We start from the raw sequence: 6,307 nt of genomic DNA on the forward strand, positions 1-6,307 counted from the left end.
GACAGTTCCGCTCTGTCCGTCTCTGTTGGTAGCAGCTCCATCCCTACTCCAGGTAGGACATACCTCAGAGACCTATTCCATATGTAGTACTGCCCTCCTTGGGTCAGTCCATGTTAGTATCTCCCCATGTCATCTCCCTGCAGGTAGGATGTGGTCTCCGTGGCGGCCTTATCCCTTGGACCAAGGCACGCTTCCCCAATGTTTCCATCTAGCCTTTCTGAAAAAAGGGGAAAAAGATCTGAAGCAAGTCTTTTTCCAGAAGTTGAAATTCTTCCTGTTAAAGAATTTCGGTGGATGAAACAACAGCATGGCCTTCTCCAGCAGCGATGTACTCACTATTCTGCCCTCATAGAACGTGACTGTGTTCGATTAGACAGATAGCAAACATTTATCCAATAAAACAATATTATTTATTATTTATTAAGTCCCAAGGCGTACTTTTCTTGGTGATTATCCTTTACTGTAAAACTGAAAATATAGAAAATGCAATATGTAAATAAACATTACAAGAAAACATAATTGCAATTATCCTGTTTGATAACAGTCAACTGTTTGCTCTCATTTACAAATGTTCTCTTCAATAACTGTTCGTTTTAACATCAAAGAAAGTCAAATCACTTGATACATTCAAACCTCCATAACAACTTGATTAAGATCGTAAACTACTTAGTCAAATGTTTTCCAGAGCTAAACTGTTAAAAGATCGCATTTCTGAGCTGTGCTGCATCATCATTCCTTCTCTTTGGTTTCTGAACATACCCAAACTTCCGCGCAGTGAGATCGCAATTTCAAAATAAAAGTCCCGGAGGAAATAATTCACAATATATACAAATAAAATAGTAAAATAATACACAAAAATACCATTTCAATTTCTAAGGGCAGCACACTCACCATTGGCCCCCCTTGGCACCAAGGTCAGTGAATTTGCTCAGGGGTGTTGTGCAGGGGTGTTTGACTTGACACTCCACGGCTTGTCAGCAATTGCAACGCCACAAGTTGTAATGACGTTCAGTGGTTGTGGCGCTTTCCATAGGGACCCCTAATGGGGGCAGTCGGGCAGTCATGGCCTAATGGTTAGAAAGTCGGACTTGTAAACCGAAGGTTGCGGGTTCGAGTTTCAGGTCTGGCAGGAACTTTCAGTGGGAGGGGGGAAGGAAAAACCAGTGCTCTCTTCCACCTTCAATACCATGACTGAGGTGAGACCCTTGAGCAAGGCACCGAACCCCCAACTGCTCCCTGGACACCGCAGCAATATGGCTGCCCACTGCTCCGTGTGTGTGTTCACTACTCACTGCTGTGTGTGTGCACTTGGATGGGTTAAATGAAACAAATTCTGAGTATAGGTCATACTTGGCCACACGTCACTTCACTACACTAACATAACTCGTAGTGACCGACAGATAGAGAACGTCTCAGTTACGTACGTAACCCTCATTCCCTGATGGAGGGAACGGAGATGTTATGTCCCTTTGCCACAACCCTGAACCACTGGGATGAGTGCTGGGACACAATCTCGGCTACTCAGCATAAACCTAAATGAGTGCCGCCATCTTATACACCCGTATGTATGGGGGAGTGGCTTGGCATGCAAAATCCACTCGCCAATACTCATTGGCATTTTTTCTTAAACTCAGAGGTGATTGGGGCTCCCAAGTAAGACCCCTGATATCGTCACGACATAACATCTCTTCCCTCCATCAGGGAATGAGGGTTATGTACGTAACCGAGACGTTATTCTTTTACTGTTGTAGTGAAGAGTAATGCATGGTTTTACCTGGGTTACCATGATCTACAAATGTATGATACTATGGAAGAACAAATGGTAAATTTATTGAGCAAATAGAAAACAGAAGCAAGGGCTGTCTAGTCTCAATAGTCACAATGTCAGAATATTTAAATTTCAAAATGATGTTTTTTTTAATATTTAAAATTTTGTAATTTACATTGGTATCCCAACTTTTCCATTTCCATGAAACAAAATCAAACACTTATTTTTGCCACTCTGGAAAATGACTAATTCAGGAAAAAAATGTTCAAATATTCAGGAAAAGTGTAATGTGATTTTCAGAGAGAAAATTTTAAATGCACGTTTCAATATTCTTTATCATTTTTCAGGAATGGTTGTTGAATAAAAAATTTGCTTGTAAGACATCCAGTATATCAAGATATTGTATTTATTTTGCCTATGATGGTGATTAAAAGTAAAAGTGAAAAACCACCAACCATGTTATATTTATAATAAATTAAATATTGTTGAGTATAACTAACAAGTAGCCCATTAGATGATATTATCCCCTGAGGTAGTCCTCGCTCACCAAAATGTTGGAGACCCCTGATTTAGATTTTGATGCTTTTGGGAAATGTGCCCTGTATGTTTTGATCTAAAAGAGTGAAGAGTTGTGTTATTGCTCTCTACAGGTTGAGTAAGTGTGGCATCACAGATGAAGGTTGTGCTGCTCTGGCTTCAGCTCTGAGATCAAACCCCTCACACCTGAGAAAACTGGATCTGTCTGAGAATAAACTAGAAGACTTAGGAGTGAAGCTGCTCTCTGATGTACTGGAGAATCCTCACTGTAAACTGGAGAATTTGAGGTAAGATCATCTCTCTGATAGTCACATAATCTAGTGCTCAGAGAGACATATTTTTAAATAGTTTATAGTCTGACCAAAACTAAACTAATTAAATAAAAAAATAGTACACAAACACTAAGAATAAACATAATGATGAAAAAAGAGGTGATAAGCAGAAAGATAAGCAAAACGAAGAATATTAATTTCTGATAACTGAAGTGGAATCTCATTTAATTCACATTTAAATGGATCAAATTCATCTTTTCTCAGTGCCTATGTTTATATGCAACCAAATAATCCGTTAGTAATCGGATTGATGGCTCAATCAGACTGAAAATCCTTCATGTAAACACCTTAATTGATCCAATTGAGCTCGATCCAATTAAAATTGTGATTGTATTGAAAGAACTGGTTTATTCCATAACTGAAAGGACTGTGCATGCAAATAGCATTTATTTGAAAACTCTCCTTTCAATCAGCATTTGTGAAGTGGAGCAGGACAATGTCCCACTAGTCCTTATTTCATATTTTCATCCACAGACGACTGGTTTTGGGCGCGGGGAGGGGCATTTGTACTGCATGATAAATTTATCGCCAAATTATGACCAGAAAGAGATAAATATTAAGTCTGCTGTTTAAAACAAATAAAGTAACAGTGTATGAGAATGGTTATTATGTGCAAACAGTGGGAATATTCGTGCCAATATTCGTGCAGTGTGTGCATGTAAAATAATCAATTCTGATTTGAGGCTTGTGACATATAAACTTTATTTAGCGTTCAATTTAAAGACTACATTCAGATTCATAGATAGGAATGAATTCAAAAGTTGTGCATGTAAACAGCCAGTGTCTGTCTCCATCTATAACACTGTTAGTTAATCTAGGGTTGGGAGAGGGAAAAACATGTAAAAACTAAACCAAAAGAAAAAACATTCCCTTCAGTCCTCTGTCACAGAAATGTAAAGCAATGTCCCTAGGTTACATCTGTAACCATGGTTTCCCGAAGGGAACGAGATGCTGAAACCTATCGACGACAGAGCTGACAGCGTCGCCAAAGAGGCCAGGAGGAGCAAGCGGGGCCTTCAAAAGGAAGAACATGTCCTTATCTTTCATATCTGACAGGTTCAACCAGAGATGTCTCTCCGTAGCCAACAATGCTGCCATGAAATGGCCAATAGCTCTGGCCGTTTCCTTGGTGGCCCGGAGAGACAAATCAGCGGCCCAACGAAGTTCTTTAATGTTGTCAGAGTGCACTTCCTTGCCTTCATCCAGTTCTTTAAGCAGGTTTGCCTGGTATGCCTGCAACACTGCCATGGTGTGCAGAAGAGCACCAGCCTGACCTGCCAACATAAAAGCTTTACCCAATAAGGCTGAATTTGTCTTTAATGGCCTGGAGGGCAATGCCGGAGCCTTCAGACACGATGCTGACTCTGGAGACAGATAGCTCGGTAGTGTCTGTTCAACCCGAGGCATCACCTCATTGCCACGTTCCTTCAGCCCCAGGATGTTGTTGTAATTACTGATGTTAGGGCTGAAAAGACGGGGTAAATAAGGCTTTTCCCATTATTTTGACACTCAGCATGGAGATCAGGGAAGAAAGGAAGGCCGCGGCATGGAGGAGGTGACTTAGAACGCAGGAAATGTTCATCCAGCTTGCTTTTAGGACGATCTTTCTGCTTCTCGGCCAGCTAATTGATCTTTAACTTGGCCACAACACGAGTCACCATCTCCAACAGCTTCTTTTACTGGATGGACTGGGGTGACGAGTCCCCAGTCTGATCCTGTTCGATGCTCACCACATCAACCTCCTCAGAGGAAGAGAGGCAAAGCATCGCGCCTTCACTCCGGGGGGAAGAAACCGCAGAGCATGCTTCTGATCCCTCAAAGAGGCACTGGATCTAGTGGGTGAGGGTGAAGAAAGGGCCATGCCCTTCTCCAATCCCTCCACTAAATCCATCTGCGATCTCCACGATCTCAGTTGCCGCTCTGCCTCAGCAGAAGTGGGACCAGGACTGCGAGGACCTCGAGCCTGTGCACAATCCTCAAAGAGCGCCAGGCGGGAGCAGAGCGTGCGCAGTGGCAGCCACTCACTATGCACACAATCAAAGTGTCCAAAACAAGCAATGCAAAGATCATGTGTATCCCCATCCGTAATATAGTGCGGGCATGGAGGAACACAGACTAAAATGCTGCTTGTCTTTCTGATCACTCTGCATATTTCAAAGAACTGAATTTGTGCACTGGCACAACACACTTTTCACACACACTTTGCTGAGGGACACAACAAAAAGCACTTGCTGAAGAGCAGAAGCTAATGCCGTTTACACCGGATGCACTTATAAGCTTCCTGGTGGCTATGTCACCCCACCTGTGATGTGTCGCCACTCTATTGGACTGATTTCACACATGCACGTTCCAACAAAAATAGATCATTTTTAATTATACAAAGAAATTGGAAGCAATCAATGTCTTCAGGAGAGGGCCTGCCCAAAACAAAAAAAACAAGAGTTACTAATTACTAAGAGGGGAACTAAATGACCTATACATGTAAAAGAAAAGAAATAAACAAAATAGGATTCCATCTACTCCCTAACTAACAAAAAATAGGGATAAACATTTAGTATTTCAAAAGAAAGTGGCACTCTCACCCTACAGCTTCCAATAAAGTAAAAAGAACCAGAGCACATGTAACCACAAAGTGTGCACACCAATTGTAATTCAATAGGACATGCAAGTTTTCACACTCAACAGCTTTATACAAGTCTGTTGCAGGGGAGAAGTGAACTTCTCTGAAGCAGTGTTCTTTCTGCCCTCTTATAAGCTATGTCCCAATTCAGAGACAGCATTCTTCGAAGGACTCAGACCACAAAGGCCACGTCTTCGAAGGCTGTGAAGGTCAGACCGAGGGTTGTTAAATGGACGGTCTAGCCGACAGAGGATTGCGCTTGTCGCCTACCAACTGTGACAGCTGCCATTGATGAGCGGCAGTAACTGTTCTGTCTGTAAAGATGACTCGTACTTGAACTTATTTTACTTTTTATTGTTCTGATCAACTTCCCTCACATCACTGAACTGCGTGAAAACTAGGGCTGGGTTTTGACACAAATTTCATGATTAGATTAGATTTGATTACCAATTCGATTAGATTCTATTCAATATTGATTATTTTGGATATAGCCTAGCCTATATCAGGTACAGTACATGCCAAATTTTTTCAAGGAAAAAAAAATCTCTCAACTAATGCTGTAAAATATACATGAGAGTCAGTTGGTACTACATTACTATATTAGCCTATTAAAGGTTAAAATTGACTGATTTGTTAAAATTACAATTAATGAAGTTTTTTAAATAATAAAGTTACAATTACATAATTTTTCTACTTCAATTCGTTTTTTGTTTTTTTTAATATAAACATTTAAATGGTGGCTGTCATAAAAACTTGATGGATTTATTCAAACAAATTAAACATTGAAGAACAGTAACATTTATAATGAATATGTTATATGGTGCATATATTTAGCAAAATGCCCCTCTCTACAGTTTATTTTTCTATCTGACTAATGATTTTATGGTCACAAATATGTTTTTCTGAGGTAAATGACGTTACGTGACATTGTTTACAAGCCGTTATATTGACGTCTTTGCGCGGCTGAAACACTGATTGAGCGATTACATAAGAGAGGATACGGATTGTAAAGTTGTACCCTTTCTTTTAACTTACCTTTGGATGTTTAGT

Source organism: Sinocyclocheilus rhinocerous, unplaced genomic scaffold, assembly GCF_001515625.1.
Source record: "Sinocyclocheilus rhinocerous isolate Xijiao unplaced genomic scaffold, SAMN03320098_v1.1 scaffold1229, whole genome shotgun sequence".
Lineage (NCBI taxonomy): Eukaryota > Metazoa > Chordata > Actinopteri > Cypriniformes > Cyprinidae > Sinocyclocheilus > Sinocyclocheilus rhinocerous.